The sequence below is a fragment of the Tachypleus tridentatus genome, chromosome 7, assembly GCF_004210375.1.
Source record: "Tachypleus tridentatus isolate NWPU-2018 chromosome 7, ASM421037v1, whole genome shotgun sequence".
Lineage (NCBI taxonomy): Eukaryota > Metazoa > Arthropoda > Merostomata > Xiphosura > Limulidae > Tachypleus > Tachypleus tridentatus.
In genome coordinates this window covers 51,370,533-51,396,106 of record NC_134831.1, presented here as the reverse complement: position 1 = coordinate 51,396,106, position 25,574 = coordinate 51,370,533, and the positions used below count along the sequence as shown (strand labels likewise).

Genomic DNA, 25,574 nt, shown 5'->3' with positions numbered 1-25,574 from the left:
AAGTTGTTTCATTAATTTAAGTTATTTTTATATTCCAACCGATATGGTTTGTTTACTTAATAGTTTGTTCCAACGAAGCAGACGATGAGAAATAAAATATACAAATGACAACTAAACATAAAACTTGCAAAAAAAGTTGCTAAACACTTTTCGAAACGTATCTAAAACTTTTTTCATGTGCAACAGAGTCTGGCATCACCTGATATTACGCCTCATATAAACCGGGTGATAGGCAGAGCATTGTGCAACTTTGCGCTTAACGTCAATGATTGTTTGTTTGTTTTGTTTTTGAAATTTGCACAAAGCTACTCGAGGACTATCTGTGCTAGCCGTCCCTAATTTAGCAGTGTAAGACTAGAGGGAAGGCAGCTAGCCATCACCACCCACCGATTCAGGTTTACTCTTTCTCGGCCTCAGTAAGAAATTGTTCTAGCTTTATTTGTTTCAGATTTAGCTGGAATTTTAACTTACCTTTACCGCTCAACTATGATTGGCTATTGGGACATTAAAGTATTCTCCTAATGCTTCCTCAGACAATAAATCATCACCGACTAGTATTTCAACAATATGCTTTTTAGTTCATTTTTTCTAACGAATTTCTTGACTACTAGTTTTAAGATTTTGACAGTTTAGAGCAAAAAGTTTTGTTACATATTCTTAGTTGTTCACGGGAGGGTGATTCAAGAAAATCTTAATAATAAAACATGATCATATTTTATTGCCACTGATAAATATAATTCAAATTATTATTTTAATTTGAATTTAATCGAATTTTGTCTTTGATTCAGATCTCGAGCATGAGCGTCTCATTTATCAATTTTGCATATTATAATTTATCTCGGACGAACTTCTGATTTATCATTTCACGTATTATGTTTTCATACAGCCGAAACCTTTAATGTAGAAATTCATTTAATTTCGATTTATATCAAGTTTATGTTTGTTTGTTTGTTTTGGAATTTCGCACAAAGCTACTCGAGGGCTATCTGTGCTAGCCGTCCCTAATTTAACAGTGTAAGACTAGAGGGAGGCAGCTAGTCATCATCACCCACCGCCAACTCTTGGGCTACTCTTTTACCAACGAATAGTGGGATTGACCGTAGCATTATAACGCCACCACGGCTGAAAGGGCGAGCATGTTTGGCGCGACGGGGATTCGAACCCGCGACCCTCAGATTACGAGTCGCACGCCTTAACACGCTTGGCCATGCCGGGCCCTGTACGTTATGAACTACAAATAATCGGAATTATAAATTGAGCTTATTATTTAATTAAATGTTAATATGTATTAAATATATATTATTTGCCAACAAGACTGATACACACAATTTTCTTTTTTAACAAAAATATATTTTAATATACAAACATAAAAATAATACAATTTATAATAACTGTTATTACTAGTAGTTATTACAAATGATGGTTTATATACAGTAGTTTTTACAAACAATAGTGAGTCTTGTATCCGATTTAAAACTGGACTACGACAAACAATGTAATTCTGAATTAATATTGTTGTGCCTCGCTTTTTCTTGGCTTACCTCACATTGGTTAGAAGTTCACGTTTTCCAACAAAGATACTTAATACCCTGACAGGAATAATAACGTTAGAAGTAATTCACTGAAGTTAAACGGTTTGTATTGTTCGAAATCTATAACGTTCCTGGTCAAATTCTGTAGTTTTCCAATTAATAGACGTTGATCCCAGAGTTGCTGTCCAATAATATTCTCCTTCCGGCGCGTTAGGTTTATACAAATCACGCGAATTTCTAAACACTTTCACCAAAGTTTGCTTGCAACAATATTCTAAAGCGTTTTCGTAAACAAATATTATTGCTTCTCACTTTCAAGAATTCTCTACAAGTTTCGAGAACAGGCGGGACTTTATGCAGTACACAGTTCAGAATATACGTTACAACGAAAAGAAAAAAAACATACAAAAACAAGCGTAGGCAATAAAATAAATCTACAACAGTAAATCTGTTACAATATCTTTCACCAAGAACGTTTCTAAATTTCGGACATTACAAACTATTTAACTTCAGTGTATTAACTTCGGACGTCAATCTTTCTACTCGGACATTAGATATCTTCCTCTCGGTGAAAAGAAAGTGTGAGGCTATTCATTCAGTGAAACGTAACAATTAAAAGTTAAAATTAATTCGCTTATCATGAATCGTCGATAAAATATTCTGTTAAAGACCAGATAGAAAACTCAATATTTTTGTAACTTTGCAAATCTTTTGTATCTAAATTGTTATTTGTAATATACGTTATAATACATTTTATTTGTATATTAAAATATATTCGTATTAAGATAGAAATTTATATACATATATTGTTGACAAACATCATAAATTTGGTACATATCTATATTGAATTAATTTCTAAATTCAATTTAAAATTTCCTGCAATTTGAAAATGTAGTACTTAACATGATAAATCCGAAGCTCGTTGGAGATAAATTCTAATACACAACAAATAATTCCATTGATAAACAGCATATTACTTTTTGTAAGGGTAATTAAATTAAATATTAATTAAATACTATTTCGTAATAACTGATTTTTTGATATAAAACCTTATTTCTTCATTTCGTAAAATGTACAAATTTACTTTTAATAGGAAATGCTTGAACTTTATTATCGCTTTTGATCGTAACTTAACATATATTTGATTCAATAATTAAACTTCACTGTTATTTTTGCAAACATTTTTTTCACTGTTCCTTTTAATTAAATGTATAAAAATAACAGTTGTTTAGAAGTGAAGTATCATGATATATATATAATAGACAAGAAAAAGCAAACACATGGCAACGACTGTTCTAATCTTGAAGTTGATATTGATACAACTTGTATTAAGTATGTTCAATCTCCTCGATAGCTAGTGGTTATAATTTAATGAGTTAGTTTATGAAGTTTGCTTAATAGAATTCCTGAATGGCAGAAAGTTTTTATGTACCAGACACAAAAGCTGCTCTTAAAACTGTTTGTGCTGATAACATGAAAATAAGATGTTTGAACTATTATTAGATCTTTTAGGAACTATACATTCTTTATACAGGTCATTCAACTCTACAGTCCAAACCAATGTACATCATAGACAAGACATCTTAACAACTTCACTTTGCGTAACGGTTAACATATCGAAATCCGTTGCACTCCAGTTTGTATCCTCGAGGTATCTCGCGCTTGATTTCTCGTGACACGTGCTTAACATTGTTACGTCACATATCCACAAGTGCAGGTAGTAAAGCTGCTTTATGTTGTGACTGTGAGCGGCGTTTTGTACCTGCAGGGGACGTTACCTGAAAATAGTGGCTAGTGTTCTGTGTTAGTAGGTTGTCAAAACATCTTTTGGTAGTTGCAGAGTGAGGTTATAATTCTTTAATTGACATTTTTGTTGTTACACTGACGATACGACGTTCTCAAATTAAACTTTAAAACCTGGACTGCGGTGAGACCTCAAAAAAGACGAATATGTAAGTTTGTGTTTGATAAATTTCTAGATGAAACAGAGGAAAGTTATGATACGAACCAATCACTGCTTGAAAAGTTTAACTGATATTTGTGGTAAATGATGTTTCTTCTAATAATGCTGATAAATTAGTGAAATTGTCTGAATATTTGCCAATTTTTGGCTTGGTGTGTCAAGTTCCTGCCATAAAGTTCAGTTACAAAATCATTGTGATTTATTGTAACAACATACCAAGAGTTGGTTTTGGTATATTGTTTTGGAATTTCGCACAAAGCTACTCGAGGGCTATCTGTGCTAGCCGTCCCTAATTTAGCAGTGTAAGACTAGAGGGAAGGCAGCTAGTCATCACCTCCCACCGCCAACTCTTGGGCTACTCTTTTACTAACGAATAGTGGGATTGACCGTCACATTATAACGCCCCCGCGGCTGGGAGGGCGAGCATGTTTGGCACGACTCGGGCGCGAACCCGCGACCCTCAGATTACGAAGCGCACGCCTTAACGCGCTAGGCCATGCCGGGCCCAGTTGGTTTTGGGTTGTGATGACTACCTTCCTTCTAGTCTTCTCTTGGGCCAGATGGTATTTTCCCAAGGGTTTCGAAGGAGATAAAAGATTGGATATTTGAACCACTTAGTACTATTTTTTTTGTCAGTTCTTGAACGGTGGGTAGGTATCGGAGGATTGGAAATTAGCTAATATAACTCATCTTTTCAGTAGTTACAGACAGATTAGTCTTACATCAGTTGTGAGAAAAAGTTTTCGAAAGTCTTTTAAAAGATGCTTTGCAAAGTAATTTTATTGGACACGATATGGTTTAACTACGGTAAAATTTTGCCTTACAAATCTTTTGACATTACAAATCTACTCATGTAGATGAGGGTAAGGGAGTAGATTTGGTGTATCTGGATTTTCACAAAGCATTTTACAATGTGCAACATGAAAGTCTTGTTAAAAGATTGTTTCTATAGGTGTTGGGGATAAGTTAGCAAATTGGACAGAAGAGTGGCTGGATGGTAGAAAGCAGAGAGCTACTACAAATGGAGTTCAGTCAAACAGAATTAATGTCACAAGTGAGGCACCTCAGGGCTCAGTCATAGAACCTTTGCTCCTCTTGATTTACATCAATAGCACAGATGAAGGATAGTTAATAAATTACTTAAATATGCAAATGGTATTAAAGTCTTGGGTGATGCAAGCTGTGAAGACGATGCTGCTGATTTACAAATGGATTTAAGTTATTTATTGAGTTGGGCAAATAAATGGCAAATTGGTGTTAATTGTACTAAATGCAATATAACGCATGTGGGTTATTATAATTTGAATTATAACTATAATTCGGTTGGGAATAAACTTAACAGTGTCATGAATGAAAGGGGTCTTATTGAAATAGTTGATCAGTCTCTACAGCCACTCAAGCAGTGTACTGTTACTAATAGTAGGGCAAATAGGATCTTACGTTGTATCTACAGAAATATCGAATGCAAGTCTAAATTCATTGTACAGGTCACTGATTAGGTCACATTTGGAATATTGTATTCAGTCTTGGGCTATTTACTTTAGGAAAGACATTAAATTGTTGAAAAGGGTTCAGAGAAAGGTCACTAGAATGGCACGTGGAATGGAGGGGTTGTCACACAAGGAGAGGCTGAAATCTCAAATTGTTTTCTCTTGAAAAAAGAAGAGTTAGATCTGATTAAGGTGTTAAAAATTGTAAAGGAAATTGATAGTGCTGATATATCATCTTTTTTCTTGTTTAACAGTGAGAGTAGTAGGACTAGGGGATACAGATATATATTTTGACATTGTAGGAGTCATATTCAACCAAAATAGTTTACTTTTTCTAAAAGGATGGTTGGCCTATAGAATAAGTTGCCTTCGGATGTTGTAGAGGCAGTAAATGTAAATAAGTTTAATAAAAGCTTGATAGGTGTATCAATGGTAAGGGCTGATTTTAAGATTTATTTATTTTAAATCATTTTGGAGAGTGGACCAATCGACATGAACCAATAGATTTTATGCTGTTCCAAAACGTTATGTTAATTAGTAATTACAGTAGTACTTAATAGCATGTATCGACAAAATTTCCAAATAATTTACGCCCCGAAAAAAAATTCCACCTTTTTTTAATTCCTAAGCGAAAAACCAACCATTTAAAGTATTGGTTACGATATATTATACAGATATAAATTAATAATACACTAACAAGGTCGCTAACATTTGCAGTATAAACAGTTCAAAATTTTTTGAAACAGAAACTCTTTTTTTTTTTTTTTCATTTACTACCGACCTACCTGATCATGTAAGTGGAATTAGTCTTAACGCTGTTCGAAACATCGCTACAGTATTTGTGGGTATCTGGTATTTTCTTTTTTATAAATGGTATAAACATGTCACGCACCTACTTAAATATCTTTTCAACATAATTCAACCGAAACTATGGCGCTAAATATTGATGGATAGACACGCGACAGCTTCTAAAGGTAAAGTATGTTCTTTATACAACTAAAACTTAAAAATAAAACAAATAACAGTATTAAAATTATGAAATTTTAAAAATTTAATACCAATAAATTTGGAAACCTATGAATAGGATTTTGAGCGAGCTAAATGGACGTTGAAGCTAAATAACATAAAACTGAAAAATTTACATAGCAAACTCGGGAACTTCAGGGGTAAACTGGTGAAAAATAAAAATAGAAGTCAAAAGTGAGGTCATGCCCTCCCATCCTGGCTACGACAGTGGTAGCGTGATAGTTTGTTTTGAATTTCATTCAAACGCTACACGAGGGCTATCTGTAGTAGCTGTCTCTAATTCAGTAGTGTAAGAATAGAGGAAAGGCAGTTAGCCATCACCACACACCACCAACTATTGGGCTACTCTTTTACTAACGAATAGTGGGATTGGCTGAACGTCTCCATGGCTGAAAGGGCGAGCGTGTTTGGTGTGACGGGAATGTGACCCTCAGATTATGAGTCTAGTGCCCTCACCACCCTGCCATGCCGGGACCAGGGAGCGTTGTAAGTCCGCAGACATACCGCTAAGCCACTGGGGTGCTTTTCCTTAGGCCTTTACGAATAAACCTTTAAATGTCGTAGTTTTGTTTATTTCAAACCACAAAGGTACATAATGGGTTATCTGTGTGCTGGACACTGGGTCCCAAAACCTGATTTTTTTAGCATTACTAGCCCAGTTACTTACTACTGAGCCAATGGGAGCCATTGTTGTAATTATTGTGTAATATATTTTCGTCAACAATAATTTCAAAATTGTGTAGTTTTCAGACAATGTTAGGTATTTATAGTAGCATGTAAAAGTGTTATATCAAGAAGATTTGTTGAACGTACTTAAGGCATTATTTGTAAAACTTACTGTTCGACCCACCTGCATAAACATCCAAATATATAGTGAGTGCAGTTATAAATACGTCTATTAAACTTTAAAGTTTAGGTCATGTTATATATATATTGATTTATTAAGTTTTCTCTCTTTCTTTATATATATATATATGTGTGTGTGTGTGTGTATGAAAATGAGGAATTCACATAGAATGTTCGATATACGTTTGCGAAACAAAAACATGATGTATTTATTAAACGCTCAACAAGACAAAGTTAAACTGTAGGTAGTACTGTTTAACACTTTATTAAAGGCACCGGGCTTTGCTTAACAATCTTTACCTGTTTCAGTGAGTCACGCACCCACCATCAATAGGATGGAAAAAGCAGTGAAAGCCCAAATTATGGTGTTATATACTCTAAAAAAGAAACGCAAAAGGGATATTTTTGTTATTTTAAAGAGAAATATATGTAATAACGTTACAAGCTCAGAGTATGTGAAGTTACACGTGTTAACGCACTGATTGTCAGACCAAAATGACAATAAAAGTTGTGCACTTTGAAAACGGAGGAAAACATCGGATTTTTCGCCAAAACGCATTCGTGTCCAATAAATTTGTTTGAGAGATCTGCATGTTCTGCAAGTGCAACATGTACAAAATCCCTATAAAAGTGACGGGTTCTCAATTTCCATCGCTCAGTGTTAAGCCACCGACATGCAATACAGTTACGCCAAGACTGACTGAAGCACAACGCAATAACGCCATTGGTCGCTTGGAAGCAGGCGAATCTCGATCAGATGTTGCCAGAGCTGTGAATGTCCACCCAAGCACCATCACAAGGCTATGGAATCGTCACCAACAACATGGATCAACTTGTGACCGTTCACGATCTGGCAGACCTCGTGTGACCACGCCCGCACAAGATCGCTACATCCGGTTACGTCACCTACGGGATAGGACCACCACTGCGACGTCTACTGCCTTAACCATACCAGGGCTGCGTAGGATTTCCGATCAGACCGTACGCAACCGTCGACGAGATTCTTAGGCCCCATGTGCAACCCATCATGGTGAACGTCAACGACGTTTTTCAACATGACAACGCCCGTCCTCACACAGCCCGACTCACCACTGTCTTCTTGAAACACCACAACATCAACGTTCTTCCCTGGCCCTCCAGATCACGAGATTTAAACCCCATCGAACCTCTTTGAGACGAGTTGGACCGACGTCTGCGACGGCGGCAACCTCAACCGCAGATTCTACCTCAGCTTGCAGCAGCTTTGCAGGCTGAGTGGACAGCCATTCCACAGGATGTGATTCGTTATCTCATCGCTTCCATGGGCAGGAGATGCCAAGCAGTTATTGATGCTCACGGGGGCATACTTGTTATTGACGTTGAGTGACGTTAAACGTCAACTAGTGAGCGTGAACTTCGCCTTTGCAGACTTTGGATGTTCAGCAGCGAATGTGCGAAGTTTCACACATGTCATACAGAACTACTCGGAATAAACTTGTTAATAATGTTTCTCAAATTTTGCCTTTTGCGTTTCTCTTTTTGAAGAGTATAAATCTCTCACATTTTTAAACAAAAAAACAACTTCAAACACCCAATTGACATAATGCATTGTACAAAATTTGGAGTTTTTAACAAATAATTTACACAAATATCTGATTACAGTCATCATGAGATAAACTTTTAGAAACTGGATGTTTGCTGCTGGATGTTTGAACATAGCTTCGACTAGTTAAAAAATTGCTATGAGAAAAGTAACCTATTGACACCAGAAAGCCATAGATACTAAAATAATGATGAACTATATCTGTAACATTTTCAGATAAAAACGGCTGATTTCCTGACAAGTGTAAATTGGCGTAGGTGGTACCCGCTACTAATTACAGATTCGTTCAGGAAATAAGGATAGTGATTCTGAACGTAAAACTTAACTAAGTTTTTCTGTTGTGTGTGTCTAAGTAATGAGACTGGGAAAAGTTTCTTTCTTTACAGAAGAAAAATTAAAACATAGCAAACGTACTTGTGTGCACGCAAGAACCATCGCTTCTTTTAGGCTGTGCGTAGTTCCTTCCACGGTGTTCTTTCTCTCAATTTGATCTCCACAAACGTTATGAATGTCTTCACTGGGCGAGCTGCTAGCAGAATTCTAAACTGAATTCGTCAGGTCAGTTCAGTTTCTGTACCCTAACTAACTTGGCGGGTATTTGGGTTTAATATCTGATAAGCCCCAAAGGGGATTGAGAGTTTGTTTGTTTTGAATTTCACGCAAAGGTTACACTGGAGCTATCTGCCTAGAGCCTTCCCTAATTTAGCAGTGTAAGGCTAGAAGGATGGCAGCTAGTCATTAACACCCGCCGTCACCTCTTGGGTACTCTTTTACCAAAGAATAGTAGGATCGACTGTAACATTATAACGCTCCTACGGCTGAAAGGGCGAGCATCTTTGGTATGACGGGGATTCGAACCAGCGATCCTCAGGTTACGAATCTAACGCCCGAACCCAGGGATTTAGAGGCAACCAGGAGCGCTAAGAAACTGTTGTTCTTTTTCAGTTCGGTCGTGAAATTAAGGTTTGGTCCTACTGGGGAATGAAAGATATTAAGAGCTGAGTGTAACTTAGAGGTTTTATTTATTAATTGTTTCTAATTATGGTAGGTAAAATACTATCTGACTAAATTTTTAATTCTTGTGCAACATGTGGGTTTATATAAAGTCATATAATTTTTAAAAATAACATGTTAATATTGTCAAATTTAAAAAAAGTTAAACTTGAATGGAAATGTATTAACCTCAACTTGACATCAAATCTTTCAGGGCTGGGATCACATGATCCTAAAATCAAAGGTAAACTTTTTGCTGGTGGGGGAGTGTAGAACTAATTAATCATCAAGTGTGCTCGAAGATCAAACATTTACTCATTCACTCGTGGATAAAAGTTGATGTGCGCCTGATTTATAAATGTTTGTAATAGTAAAACTGTAAATAAATTGAATGAGTTGAAAGCTTGATAGGATAATAAGCAAATTAGCGAAGGGACTAATACGATTAAGTGGCCAATATTGGGCATAAGGTCTTCTGGGCAGCAGAAATCTATAAATCTAATGCCAAGAGTTTTGTGTGTGTTTGGGGGCTCACTTTCACTAAGAAGGCGTGAATCCGTTACCAGTGCCTAGTTACCGAGAAGTTGAAGAGGCAAAGTGAAAGCTGGTGCTGAGGATTAATTAGTGATTCGTAAAATGTCTTACTCCTTGGATCTTCGTTAGGAATTTACTAGGGATCGAGTTCAGATAGGATTTTGACGGTGTGGAATCTTTGGTGTCGGTGGTATGTGGGCGGACAAAGAGGAAGAATTCGTTGGGTATGTTGTGGTCGGCATTGGGTAAGTTTGACTAAGAAGAGGCGGAATGTGTCTGTGGGCTGAGGGATATGGAAGGGTGTAAGTTCAGGCAAGTTACTGGTTTGTTGTGAAGCTTCGACAGTTACGGGTTGAACTAGCGGCTAGGTATGAGTACCATTTTTCTTTTTTGTTGTGTGTTTTTAAGTGGTTTGGTCTTGCTTCCGGTGTGGGCGTAGTCTGAGTTTCTTGATCTTTTGTGCTTGATTGGTTTGCACTGTGGGTTGTGGAATTCTGGTAGGTGACGTTTGTTGTTCCAAGGATGTGAATAATGGGACGTACAGTAATAAGGGTGAGGTGTATGCGAGGTTGTTCATCCATCTGCACATCGTATCTTGTGGAAAGCGATCCATGGATAGTAGAAAAAAAATCAATGTAACCAAAGTCCAAGTGGCAGATGTAAATTGTTAATTTATAAGACTGTCGTTTCATAGTGTAAATGAAGTGCGTGTTGTCGAGAATATATATTTTGAAATGATATAAAAACAACACTGCTTTCCTTTGTTAATATGTGGTGACCACTTTGATTTTATAATGACTTTTTAGCGAATAGACTTTATGATAAAGATGAAAAACAATCATGAAATATTCATGATTATTCAGTTTTATTGCAGACATATATCTGTTTACAGACATCTGTCATTGTTTGGCAGTTCCCAATTTGTAGCCATCTATTTTGCTAGTGTGTTGACTGATTTTCTAATAATTTAATACTATTTTAATGTAAATGTAAAATATTTTCATTAGCCAATCGAAATGCGCTCTTCAAACGAATACTGAACTAATGGAAGAAAGCTAGTAAAAGTGATTACAAATATTTAATTTATATTGCTTCTAGAAACAGTAAAGTTGACGAGTAATCTTACAACCTAAATCAGAAGAGTTTATAGTTAATTCCATCAGATTATTTATGGCTAAGCAGTAAATATGCTTACCTCCAACACCAATAATCGAATTATGATGCCTATAGTGGGCATAGCTCAAATAATCCTTTGTGTAGCTTTGCGCTTAACGACAGAGAAACATCAACTTATCAGTTTTTCTTTGGATAAGTAAATGATTATTTTGGAAGTATGTGTTCAAATAGCTTGTGATTTACAAAACATACATATACACTCAATAAATTATTACCATGTGTCATTCGATACCAACAGAGGTTGGACGTTGCATAATAATTAGCGTGTCCGTATTATGTATTGTAGAATCTTTGGTTTGCAACTTGTTGTTATAAAAATATGCTTCACGCTATAAGAGTAACTCGTATCTTACTGTTTAATCAGACGAGAGTAGACAAAAAGTTGACGGTGGATGCTGTTGACTAGTTGCCTTTACAAGAAAGTAAATATAGATAGCTCTTGTGTAGCCTTGCACGAAGTTTTTAACAAACAAAAGTATCTAGTAGATTGTATTTTTGTACTTTGAAATGTCTACTTTCTTTGTACAAATGAGTTTTGTTATGAATCTTGCAATACTGTCCATTTTGTATACCTGTATATCATTTATTCCTGCGATATCTCGAGAATGATTCTTTGGAACATTGCCTTTGATTACCCAGTACTTAGATTACGAAGACTAACGTCAAGATATATTTAAAATATAATACATTTTATTACTTAAATAAAAGCACAAAATATCAATTCCACTTTATTTTGGAGTAAAACATTACGCTATGTAACACAAATTTTGTTCCTGGATAGTATGTGTTATTTCTTAATTGCTTATGTTGTAAAAGTACAGAAAATGGCCATTATTCCCTTTAAACTTCCTTTTTGTGGCATGGATAACAAAATGTAGAAATAAACCTATTTTCAGTGTAAAAACGGGCAAATTTGCACATTTTCATTTGCATAAGGTCTGAATAAAACACCATATGAACCAAGATTTAGATGTATATATACTAAAGTTATACATTCTCGGCATTCTCTGATCAAGTCATTGAGTTGTCTTTGGTTGGGGTAGTATTGGTTTCTCTCACCAGCTGCACCTCTGAAATTGTAATCTGGATCTTCAACGTCTGCCTCCTCTTCTGATTTGCTGCTCTCTTCTGATGATGGCCGCTTTCACTCTGGCGGAGTTAGTACAAGGAGCTCAGGGCAGTGTGGCACTGGCGCGATGGATGATGGAAGGTATGGATACATGATAACAGATGCATTCTTGCCAGACCAACGTTCGGAAGAGTCCACCATGCAGAAGTAACAGTTGCTTGAGTGGTCAGTGAGTTCATGCCAAATTCTTGGAATAGCGAACTTTATGGCTCTCTTTTCCCCTCTGTACCTTTCTGCAAAAGAGCAAAAACAAAATTTTTATTATGAAGAATAAATTTATTTCATCCACAACTAATGTGTTGAAGGTTCATGCATAATATTTTATATGTGATATTTTTTCTATACTATTGGAAATTAAAAAAATAAATTAAAATATATTTAAATTTTAAAAGGTCTAAATTTTGTATAATATCAAATATTGCTATTGAAGCAAGGAAAAATTGTCCGTCTTACCTTCTAGAGTTTTTTTTTTTTTTTGCAGTGCTCGCAGGTAAAATGAGGTGCCCAGGGTTTGTCTTGATCCCCGACAGGCATGCCGAAATATGTCTTGTAGGGCTTCACACATTTTAGGAAATGCTGTCACAGAGTACATTTTTGCTCTTATCTTGATAAGTTGGTCACATACATAGCAGAATGCGTCTGGAGAATGCTTGCAGCTTCTTGATGCCATCTCTGATAAAATCAGATAGGTCTGTGTGTTCACTTAAGCAGCAAGAAATAAACTGAAGTGGTGAGCCCCCATATATATATAACTATGGAAAGTTCTAGAAAATTCTAAAAGGTTCTTGAAAATTCTTGTAAGTTCGAGAAAATTCTCTTTCAGCTACTCAGCACCGAATCTACCTGGAATGTTCTGGAAAATGGGTAAATTTGAAAATTTCATTACCCAGGTGACAAAAGCAAAGTTTGAAGAGAAAAATAAGTCTTTTCTATTTACTTTAGGCATAAGCAATTGGGAAATAACACTTTCTGCCCAGGAACAAGAAAAAGTAAAAATTGTGTTACATATTGTTATAGAAATTAATTATTATTTGTAGTCAAGTTTTGAAATTTGGTATGCAGGTGTACATTTAACACCTGAAATGTGTTCTCTTACCCAGGTAGTAATATTTACTTCGGTTTACGTCACTTAAAGCTCAAGCCAATGTTGAAATTTTTGGTATCACGTGAGACCTCCAGTCTATAAATTAATCTTTCTGAAATTAATATGAGCTTAGACTGCCTAAAATAGTTCCAGGAAGTTCGGAAATTATAACCTTAAGGCTATTAGAAGACAATATCATTGACAAATGTCAATCACCAATAATTTATTTTTATGCGAATCAAACACTTGATGATGCATTATACGATTTAAAATGCCTTAATTGTCACTGTGAAGTAAAACACCTTATGTATAGTGTTCCAAGTTTTTTATGAGCTATGACTAGATCGCAGAGAAAATATCTGGATATTTCACTCATGAGAAGAAGCATTGAATAATGAAAGCCAACCAATCATAATACACTAATGTGAATGGGCAGAAATTGTCTGAAATCTCGTTAACAGAACCTGGAGTCGTTTCTCAACTTATAGTACAGTTGCTTGAACACCAGAACACAGCGGACCATCGTCCATAACGTAAGCAGATGACCACTATTTGGTTTTTCTGGCTTGTCGCAATTGTAAATAACATACTCCTATATGAATCAGATTTTTTGCCTGTCTGGAGAAAGTTAGAAACAGTGCTCTAACAACATATGAAGCATATTGCATTGGGGAAAGTATGACGTAGGTAGAAATACACTTTATATCCTATCATGTAATTTTAACCACTAAAGTTATTTTAGAACTGTAAAACATACCATATAATCTCATTAACACTCATACTTTAAGCCTGCGACATTAGTGGCAGGTTGCCCGTGTTGGAGTGTTGTGATCCATGAAGATATAGTGCCACTTTGTATCGAATGCTCATTTACGAGTTGATTGTAATAATGATTTTTATTTAAGATTGCATTGTGGGTAATCATATATTTATTTTCTGTAAACATAAAGAGACTTGATTATTAATATTATTATGTGACTCTGATGTTGCCCTATTATAGATAAAATATTATGATTCCAGTTATATTTTAGCTGTTCTATGTCATAAATATTAAATACGCAATCTAAGAATATCTCTTTTTACACTGAAGGAGGGAGGGACCATTGAAACTTACCTATTTATTATGCCTACGGTTTTACTCAGATATAATTCTAGCATCAAACGTTTAAACCAAGTATGGATAGATACACGCACATTATCTTATAAGAGAAGTCATGCTTACCGTTTACTTTGGCCCAGTTATAGCTATCAGATCTTAATTTATGTTTCGTTACATATTTCATATAGTATTTTAGTTGTATTCATAATTTATTCAATAAGTTGTCATAGACTCCTTTCTGAATAACACAATAATTTAAAATATTGCATGAACCTTAGGTGAGACAGTTACTAATTACACCTTTCCGTAATGTGTATAGAATGTATATTTTTTCATGTTCCTAAATTTGCATGCAGTTTTTGCATAAAGTTGATCACTTTCACGTTGACAGGATGTGATAGGGTCGTAAACGTGCTAAAACAGTGAAGGTCACACACTTCAGCGTATGTTCTTTGTCCACCGCTGTTACAGCGGTAAGTCTACAGATTTACAACGCTAAAATAAGGGGTTCTATTACCATCTGTGGACTCAGCAAATAGCCTGACGTGGTTTTGCTATAAGAAAATACATACACTTTGTCCTTAAGTCAACTTAGCATGTGCGCTTTTCTGTATAGATTTCTCTGAAGGTAGCTTATTTAAATAGATGATACAGGAACCTATATTACCGACTATGGATGATTTATAATTGTTTGCAAGCTATTGGTTTAAGTACGAAAGACGCAAACTTATAGGATACCATATTAAAGAAAACAATGGTCCTATGTATTTCAAAATTTGTCACACAATCCTTCCAGTTACACCATTTCACAACTTTCAAGTGTGTACCTATTTTAACCATACTTACATAAACAATATGTGATAGAACATAGGTGTACGATCCAGTTTACTTTTGGTCTGGCATGGCCATGTGGCTAGGACTTGTACTCTGAAGATCGCGAGTTTGAATTTCCACGCCACCAAATATGCTCGTCCTTTCAGTTGTGAGGGTGTTATAAGTTTACAGTCAATCCCGCTATTCGTTCATAATAAAGCTCATGCGTTGGTGGTGGGTGGTGATAACCAGTTTACACTGCTAAATTAGGGACGGCTAGTGCAGATATCTCTTGTGTAGATCTGCGCGAAATTCAAACCAAACAAATTTACTGTAGTATCATAATTTTCTTCACGAGAAACAGCCATAAATTACGTAATTCGCGAGAAATAGAAATTAGCATATACATGTGTATGTGTGTACACACATATATATATGTATATATATATACACACACACTAAATACACATGTATCTAAGACCTAAACATCCGTTTACGTAATTCGTATAAAATAGTAATGTACTGAATATGAAATAAGTATTACAGTAGAATTGCAAGTATGATAATCCTACTGTAATGCTTATTTCAAATTTAGTCTATTATCGTTTTACAGTGTTGATTCAATCGCCTATTAACAATGTAACGTATAGTATTAAAGTTTATATATATATACACACCTGTAAATGCGTGTATGTGTGAAGTTATACCACACCTTTTATGTTTTGCAAAAACAAAGTATAATTTTTTTCGTTATAAGAAAGAAGAGAATATGTTGGGAATATGAACAGAATATGTTGAGAAAAGCACTTCCTGCATTATCTAGAAAAACTTTAGAAGTATACAATAAGGTTGGAGCACTGATGAATTAAAGTATGAAGTTGTAAAATCAACTGTTTCAGCTATATACGGGTTAAATTCGGACACTTATCACAGGAAGTTTAAAGATTTAAAAAAAGAAACAAATGAGAATTCAAAAAGTATGAAACGAGGCTGGATAAGTTGATAGTTGAATAGGTCGAAGGATCACATTGTATTGGAAATACTGACAAGGTTGTAGATTTAATGTTGTAGAGTAAATTTTGTTAAAATAATCGACTCAGTTAGTAATGTTGTTAAAAACAGAAAGCCAGTAAGGAGGTGTGACGCAGTGATATTAGTAGATGACTATGTAGTGATGAGGAAACGGAGTAGGTTGAAAGTAGGTAAAAAATAAAGCCAGTAAAATTACTTATAACAGACAAGTAAAACTGGGTCTGTAATCCCCAAGAACTGTGAAAGTATCAACCGTATTCACAGTATTAACCTGTAAATTAGGAACAAAATGTGTGATGAAGCCAATGGGTACCTAAACCTTTTTGGAAATTAAAAGAGGTGTACTGTGTAGCAAACAAACAAACAATCTCAAATAGATATAAAATACGTTAGTCACCGTTGGGCATGGTTGATGTGTCCCATACAACTATAGGTGTAATGCTAAGCCATATAGATGAGGATGGCGTGGAACATTTAGTAGCGTATTTAAGCTAAAAATTAGTTCACACGCTCGCGCCCGAGAACTTTGGTTACCACCAGTGGAAAAGTGTTTAATAATTCTGTGAAATCATGACAAATTACTAATTTTTTTTCTTAGATAAAACAGTTGTCGTGGAAATGAATCATAACCCTCATAATTTGATTGCAAAAAGTGAAGAATGAAAACAGAAAACTGTTATTAGAGAAATTTAATTTTAAATAAGTTATAGATGAGCGAGTAGCCGTTCAAATCCCAACGCCTCTTTACATGTGAGCTAGTAAGATCACCCTGTGATATTGTCGTTATTAAAATCAATGTGTACTGTATACAGATATGAGACTTAAAATCTTTCCAGTTAGCCCTACTAATTCGGGTTGGATAGTATCCCCTAGCTTGTAACCATGAAAATTTTAAGATTTTTCTCAAAGTAATCTTTGTTACGTTCCTTTTTTCAAGTATTGTCTATCCAGCATGCGAAATAATTTTGATTTTGAGATTAGAAATACTTTTTGCATGAAAAAAATAAATTTAACATTCGAAATCTTAAAATATCCAGATAATTATAAAATTCTTTGATGTATGTTTGTACAGGTTGGGTCGATTTGACCGACATAGTAACCACTATAAAATTAGAAAATAAATATAAATTATACATTTTTTGTTCTATATTCACATATATTTCTTACTCCTATTCAAATCCAAGTAAGCGAGAAACCCATCTTTGGAAAATGCCGTGAGCAAGTTTTATAAAAAGTATCAAAATAAATGGGGAAAAAGGCGAGAGTAACTTTCAGAATTAAAAAATCCTTTCTGGTAGCAGATAAATGGACAAAAATGGTAAACCACCTCTCGACTTCCCAGAATATTAAAGAAAGATCCGGAATGCTTTGATTTTAAGGAATATTACAACTATTTTAGTTCTAATGATGGTATCATTTAATTTCAATGCATAATTAGTAATAATAAACATGTTTATATTTTTCTTCTAGTACTCTTCAATATCAAAGTCCAAGTCATATAATGATACACTCTCTTCAGCACACATTTCCATGCAAACATCTTGCTATGCCTTTTCTAAATTTTCTTGCTCCAACTCTATGATAAGTTTGTTAATCTTATTAGCGCTTAAGCAGAAAAATGCTTTGACTTTAGCAACTGAAAGCACCAGTTGCTCTGCTCAATCACACTCCAAAGGACAATCAAAAAAACTTTATATCTCTTGTCTGCTGAAACTTTCCTGCTTTTATCATGACACCCTAACTCATATCAGTCCTTCAGGGCAAACAATATTTTTGTGACCAACTGTATTTAGAGCTCCAAGAATATGCTGACCACTCGTTTTGGATAATACTTGACTAAAGCACTTCTTTAATTTGTAAAATAAATTCTGTGCTGTTGGGAGGTTCTTCTATTTCTGCACCAGTAGGTCTGGCATGGCCAGGTGGTTAAGGCGCTTGACTCGTAATATGAAGGTCACAAGTTCGGATCCTCTTTGTACCAAATATGCTCGCCTTTTTAGCCGTGGTAGCGTTATAATGTGACGGTCAATCCCACTATTCGTTGGTGAAAGAGTAGCTCTAGAGTTGGCGGTGGGTGGTGATGACTAGCTGCTTTTCCTCTAGCCTTACGCTGCTGAATTAGGGACGGCTAGCGCAGATAGCTCTCATTATAGCTTTGCGCGAAATTCAAAAAGAAACAACACCGGTAATGTCAAGAGCTCTTTTCCCACTCTAATCTTGCTGTGTCTAAGCATTAGAAGGTTCTAGTCGGGCTACCAATCGCTTGTTTCTAATATTCAATATTTGCTTCACATGTTTCGTCAGTTACTCGTGTTTGGCAATGTGAACACAATCTTCTAACCATTTGGCTTTGTGTGTTTATCTCCTTCCAGTTTTGACAGTATAATTGCATGAAACAACAGGTCCTTAAAGCCGCTTGCATCTACAAGAATTGTAGTTGTTCATGCAACGCCAACTTGAAATGAAAGTGCAGAATAAAACTCTTCTTCCAACGTAATGCCATTTCCATCCTCCAAGTACTCTTTAAAAGCTATATTGAAAAGTACATGACAAAGTACGTTTTTTCCTGTTTGAGTCTACATATAGACTAGCCTCTCTAGTGTTAATGACTTTTCTGGATTGTTGTTACCTTGAAGCTCCTATTTAAGCTGGTAAATGTAGGTAATAAGCTTCCATAACACAAATTTTCTAGTGTTATGACTCTAGTATGTCACGGAAAAGGAATCTCAATTTCTTTCATAACTAGTGGCAACATCTCTTGTACATTATCTTGGCCTGAATATCAATCTGATAAATAATTTACAAAAAAAAATGTTCTCGGCTATTTCCATTCAAATGAATAATCCCTCACTTTTTTTTTTCTTTTAATATTCTCATTGCCCTTCCCTGTACTTTACGGAAAGGATTTTTTTTGTTATGATCCAATATTGCTGGAACCTTTCTTCACGTTACTTATATTCTCTACAACACTTGTGATGGCCTTGAATTGAAACGATGTGAAACGCAGGATGTTACTGTATCCTTTTATGCAGGTACACACTGAAGCATATTTAGGATCTCTGAATGATATTCCTCCATATTATGACTGCATGTGCATTGCAAGAAATCTTCAAAAAATATGCAGCAGACACTACAAACTAAAATGTAATCACCATCTACTGCCACTGTTGGCAAGCGTTGCCTATCATCTAACCCTAGAGTATATAGGCATGAATACAATAGATCAGCGCTTGAATGCTGATTTGTTTGTTTTGAATTTCGCACAAAGCTACTCGAGGGCTATCTGTGATAACCGTTCCTAATTTAGCAGTGTAAGACTAGAGGGAAGGCAGATAGTCATCACCACCCACCTCCAACTCTTGGGCTACTCTTTTACCAACGAATAGTGGGATTGACCGTCACATTATAATGCCCCCACGGCTGAAATGGCGAGCATGTTTGGCGCGACTTGGGATGCAAACCCGCGACCCTCAGATTACGAGTCGCACGCCTTAATACGCTTGATTTTGCAGAGCCTTGAATGTTGAAAATGTCATTCGGCATACACAATCGACTTGAAATTATCAATGGAATCCCACTTTTTCACAGTGGATTATGCGTGGCATTCAAGCTTTTAATGACAAAAGTGTAATATTCCATTTTCTTCACTCATGCAATTATTTACTTGAAAATATTGCTTGCATACCTTTTGTAGGGCAACTTATGTGGGCAACTCTTTTTTGTTTTCCCCTTGCTCATATCTTTGAATGTTGGCTTTCCAACTTTCTGTGCCGAATCAACATATGCTTCATTGTACAGGTTCCATAATCCCTTCAAACTCTTTCTTTCTCGGTTTAGTCTGTAGATGTCAACATAAAAACCGTGCAAATTGTACGTTACAAGTTGAGTTAGGATTTAGAGCAAGTATTGCTTGAATAAAAATGATTAACTTTGCTACTTTTACTGACTAAGCTCGAGAAATGATATCTCTTTTCGGGTATCTTTTCCAGCTTTCAAGATATCAAAATTTTTGTGCAAAATTTCAAATTTCAATTCTTTATACAGGAACAATGGATCCATTCTGTTCTTCTCTGCATCTTCATGATTTATCCACTGAAGCAAAGCACTTGTCGTTTGTAGTAAACCATGATGTGATTATCAATCAATGGACTGTTCAAACATGATTTGAGCAACCATGAAAACCGTTTTATTAACCGAAAGACCAGGTTGAATAACATTTTCCTCCAGCTTAATCCTTTCATTTATTTGTCAGTTTGTCAAGTTTGGTCAATGTATTATTGAAAGAACCTATTCCCTCATTAGGGGACGATTTATCATCTGAGCTGCCATCCAATCCATCAATGAGCCTTTTTCGAGTAGCTCTACTAAGCGCTGATCATCTCACTTTTACTGGCTTCTCAATTTCTTGCACTACTCTACGTCCACTTTGTGTGAGGCCCCCGCCAGTACAGCGATATGTCTTTGGATCTATAACGCTAAAATCGGGGGTTCGATTTCCCTCGGTGTGCTCAGCAGATAGCCCGATGTGGCTTTGCTTTAAGAAAACACACACATACTTTATGAGATAACATGGTAATGTTTTGCTGTACACATAGCTAGAGGATCACAATGTAAACACATTTCACAACTGTTGCAGCTTTCTTTCTTTTTGTATTTATAATTCTCGCCTTCTCTTAACTTCAGTCATATTTGACCACACCAATATGAAAAATTGTTTGAAAACAGCTGAATTTTTACATGTGACTGTATTATCTGAATTTTATTATTTTTTACACATAAAAACACTTCGAGAATTTAAATAATTTTCCAGTGAAAAACTATAATTTTGGGTAGATTGTTATCTGACCAGCAACTTATACTGATCTTTAACGATCTGGCTAACGTTACAGATATTGCAATGGCTCGGCGCATGTACACTCAGCATATCCAAGAATATAAAATTGGACTTACAAAGTGAACTGTCTTGATTGTGTTTTAGTGTACTAGTATTTTTTTAATTTAGTCACCTTCCAGTTATAATACAATGTATGTCTGTATACACTATTACTATTTACAAATAAGCTCATAAACTGCTTTTTCTTAAAACGTAAAGCAATTAATAAAAACATATAGCAAACAACTATCTCTTTTAGATATGAAATTTATACTTGGTTGCTACTTGTTCGCACGTGTAGAATGTGAAATGAAATAATTTTGTTAATTTATATATATACACATTTTGAAACAACCCAAACTCATAAATTACTCTATCAATACCGTAAAATTCCACTACAATTTATTAAGCTCAGTAACTAAGCTGTATTTGGATCTAAACAAATATGAAATTTCGAGCTCACCTGGTATGAAAAGAAATTACTTATCGCCAGAATACTTCAAAGGAGCTGAAAAAGTCACTAGGAGGACATTAAAATTTTTCGATTGGTTATTCACACATCATAGACAGAAATAGGTGTACCAAGTGTTACCAAAATTAGAAAGAGGTATGTTATTCGGTAAATGCAGTGATACCTCAGCACATAGAGAAAAACAGGATGTTCTTATTTTAGATTCTAGTTTGTCAGTATCAGTTATTTGAGTTTCTAATTCGCAAGAAATTATAGACTTTGTATTTGGATATCACTAACATTTAATCTGGATTATGCTACATTCAACACACCACGTGTTATACAAAAATCGATATTTAGATTTTTTTAAATATTTACCTTTAAATTAAGAAATTAACTAATGGATATTACTAAAATTTGAATTATAATTTACAATTTGATATTAAACTTACTGACACAAATACATAAAAATAGAAGTTCAATAAAATTTTAAATGCGATTCATAAAACATGATGATATGGCCTTTGACCAGTGACCTGTATAGATAGGACTAGGGCGTAAAAAGATGTTACATATGAATATTTGGTTGTGCAATTGAATAAAAGATTAATTATTTTGTGGAGACGAAGGGTATTTCGTGATTAATTGTGGATATATATATATATATATGACTGTGAAGAATTTTTGAAACGTTGCAGTGATGGATATGTACAAGACTGTATAGTTTGTAAAATGCCTAGACAAAGACTAACAGACGTATGATAAGAATAAAATTACTGTTGGTGTTCCGTTAAAGACTGTCAGCGGTGAAACATTTTAAATAGTGTGAAAACACACTGTAATCTCGTAGCTTGGGATAACATGTTAAATAGGAACAGTTGAGATTGAATGAAATCAGTATTGTTGGATGCGTTGAGGGAAAGGGGGAGATGTACTTTGAAGTTAGGTGTTAGGTGACATCAACTGAAATTGACAGAGTCAAGAAAGCAGCAATCCTTTCGTTAATCTCTGAGAGGTTAGAGGACTACAATACTCAGGTGTAAGGGGGATATAGTTTTGAGTTCAGTAGTATGAAGACTATAAAATACCCTATGGTTACGAAACTTTATAATCCAATTTAGGGAAAATAGGTTCAAGGTCAGAGAGATAGGGACTGGTTCACTGTGAGTTTGAAGAAGAAATATAAAAGACAGTGCTTTAACAAAAAAACAAAAGAAAGACCGGAACATATGAGAACAACGAATAAAGCAAGAGGTGCAAATAAAAAAGAAAGCAGCATGCTGCTAGTAAAAAAACAAAAACTTGTTGCTATGCGTTATTCATTACTAGACATAAACCGTAATTTGTTATGTTTACATTGATGAGTCAAATCCTAATAAGTGTGACCTAAATAAAGTTGATGGACATAAGAATGAACAATTCACAACATATGCAGCGCACATTCGTTATGCTTAAATACTCGTTTCGCGTTTGATCAATTCAGGCTATCGGAAGGTCTATATATTTCGTAATAAATAGGAAATATAATTTTGTGATTTAAGCATCGTAGTTTTCACTTGTCTCGAAACACGGATAAAGTTTCGAGTGTATTGTATTCCACAGTAATGAAGACTTACAAACTTCACAAAATACACACACAAACAAATTATTAATCAATGAGTTTATTAAACGGGAAAGTTAAAGAAACTTCTCATGATAATCATAACTATTGAAAATATTCATTACTTTTGACTTGGGTATTTTCTAATATAATTTCAAAGAAAATTACAAAATCTTAGTGTAAAATTTGGAACAGATGATTTTGATTTTTGCCTAGTGAAATTGTCATAGAAGATATCTATTTGACAAGATATTTCAAAACTATAAGAAATATGAATTTTTTAGCGAAAAATAAGTGTTGCGAGATATGAATCCCCTGAGTCAAAGTCAACGCCATTCGTGATACAAAACCAGTGTTCCTTCGGTGACTCAAACGTCAGTGCTTATGTCGCTAAAATTCGGGATTCCATTTTGAAAGGGCAGGGAGGTGGGTTACTGCGCAGCTAGCCTTCCTTTGTATAGCTTTACGCTAAAACAAATACAATGAATCTCTCGTCTGAAATGTTAAGTGTTCACGACTTGTTAATCTGTCCTGGTCACAACAATTTAAAAACAGATCCTGTTGAATGATTTAAAAATATTATCAGCGTAAATTATTAATGCATCTTGAAGTCAGAAAGTTTATCATATTAGAAATTTTTATGCAGAGTTTTTAAATATATAACTTTTGCGACGTGTTTAATTTGAATCAACTCCTTCCAGCTATGATGGTTTGCGTATTACTCGAATTAGCATAGTTATATTTTTGGTATGGGCAGTAAACTATGTCCTCGTTATGTAACTAGAAATAAATCAGTGTAACATGATAAGAAACAAGTTCCAAAACACACAAACAGTTCGGAGTCACAGGGACAGCGAGTGAACTTCCTGCAGGCCTTAACAGGTTTCGTAAATAAGAAATATTTACACGAAATATTTATATTAATATATATTTTGTATATTTGGTGCTATTTGATGCTGTATATTAAGCAGTCGAAGCCGAAAATGACTAGTTATAGAAGTATGGTTGATAACAGTGTTTCTTGTTTAATATGTCAAACAAATTCAAAAACAGCATGTAGTTTTCTGCTGTTTACATGTTTGGCGTCCTGGCTTGCTATTTTAATTGATCAAGAAAGGTTTTCTGGACTTTGTGTTAATGACGCGTGTTAGAACACTAAATGTGAAGTATATGTGAATGTTGATATGATTTCTAAAGACAAACGAAATATCTTAAGAAAACTTTGGTGTAATTATACTTTATCTCCGACATTTGATGCTACGAACAAAAATAATTGCAGCTACCCTAACTAACTTTTCATAGAACAGCTGTTGCGGTTGTTTGTTTGTTTTAAAGCAAAGACATATTGAACAAGCTGCTACATCCACTCTGGGGAATCGAATCTCGCCTTATAGGGTTGTAAATATTTAAACTTACTTCTGTCTTATGGAAAGATTGAAAGATATGACAACTAATTCATAATATTCTGAGTACCTGGCATGGCCAGGTTGTTAGGGGTGTTCGATTCACTATCTATGGGGTGCGTTTTCGAATCCTCACCTGCCTAAACTTGTTTGTCTTTTTAGCCATGAGTGCTATATAACTTGCGGCTAATCCCATTATTCGTTCGTAAAACAGTAAAACACTGGTTGGAGGTGGGCGGTTATGACTAGCCTTTATTGCAAAATTTGGGACGGCTAGTGTATGTATCCCTCGTGTAACTTCGTACGAAACTCAGGAAGAAAAAAAAAAGACAAATTGTTTTGCAATGTTATACAACTCGTTCCTATTATATTGGTCCCCCTGTTAATGGAGCGGTAGTCTACGGATTTGTATCGCTACAATTGAAGGTTTGATTCCCCTTGGTGGGCAAAGCAGGTGTTCCGATATGGTTTTGTTAAAAACACTTCTATTGTACTGAACCACGTTACAATAAAGTTTTTAAAACGTCTTTAATGTTTCCAAAAGAAACAATATACGTGCTGTTGTTGTTTTAGTTGTAAAAAAGTACTATAAATTCACGCACAAGAAAAGCCCTTGTTTAATGTGTTTAGTCTTCTTCAATGTTAAACACTAAAGTGATTATGATAGGAAAACAAACGTGACCTGGAATATTTCCATGCATGAATAACGACGAAACTACTGTAAACAAACCTCTTAAGCAGGTCAGCGTTCTGGGTAAAGCTTGACATGTTATGAACAAGAAAAGTAAGGATATGAGAACTTGCATTGTTATATAAAATGGCTTTTTCCTAAGTATGCAGTCGACCCATTCTTAAGAAATTATGCTTGATTTTTCCACCCTAAATAAATGTCTTTAATTTTAAAAGGCTAATTAATATAACTCGTTTTATTTAGACCTATAGGAAAGT

General features: G+C 35.0%; 1 protein-coding gene across 2 annotated transcripts in view; it reads left to right on the top strand.

Annotated features, from left to right (window-relative positions):
• The first annotated feature begins 3,257 nt into the window (after positions 1 to 3,257).
• Positions 3,258 to 25,574, top strand: part of LOC143257993 (tetraspanin-33-like) — a 64,043-nt gene continuing 41,726 nt past the window's right edge. For both annotated transcript variants that reach the window (XM_076517036.1, XM_076517034.1), the window contains exon 1: positions 3,258 to 3,484. The gene's annotated coding sequence lies outside the window, so the exon portion shown is untranslated. The remainder of the gene's footprint in view (positions 3,485 to 25,574) is intronic.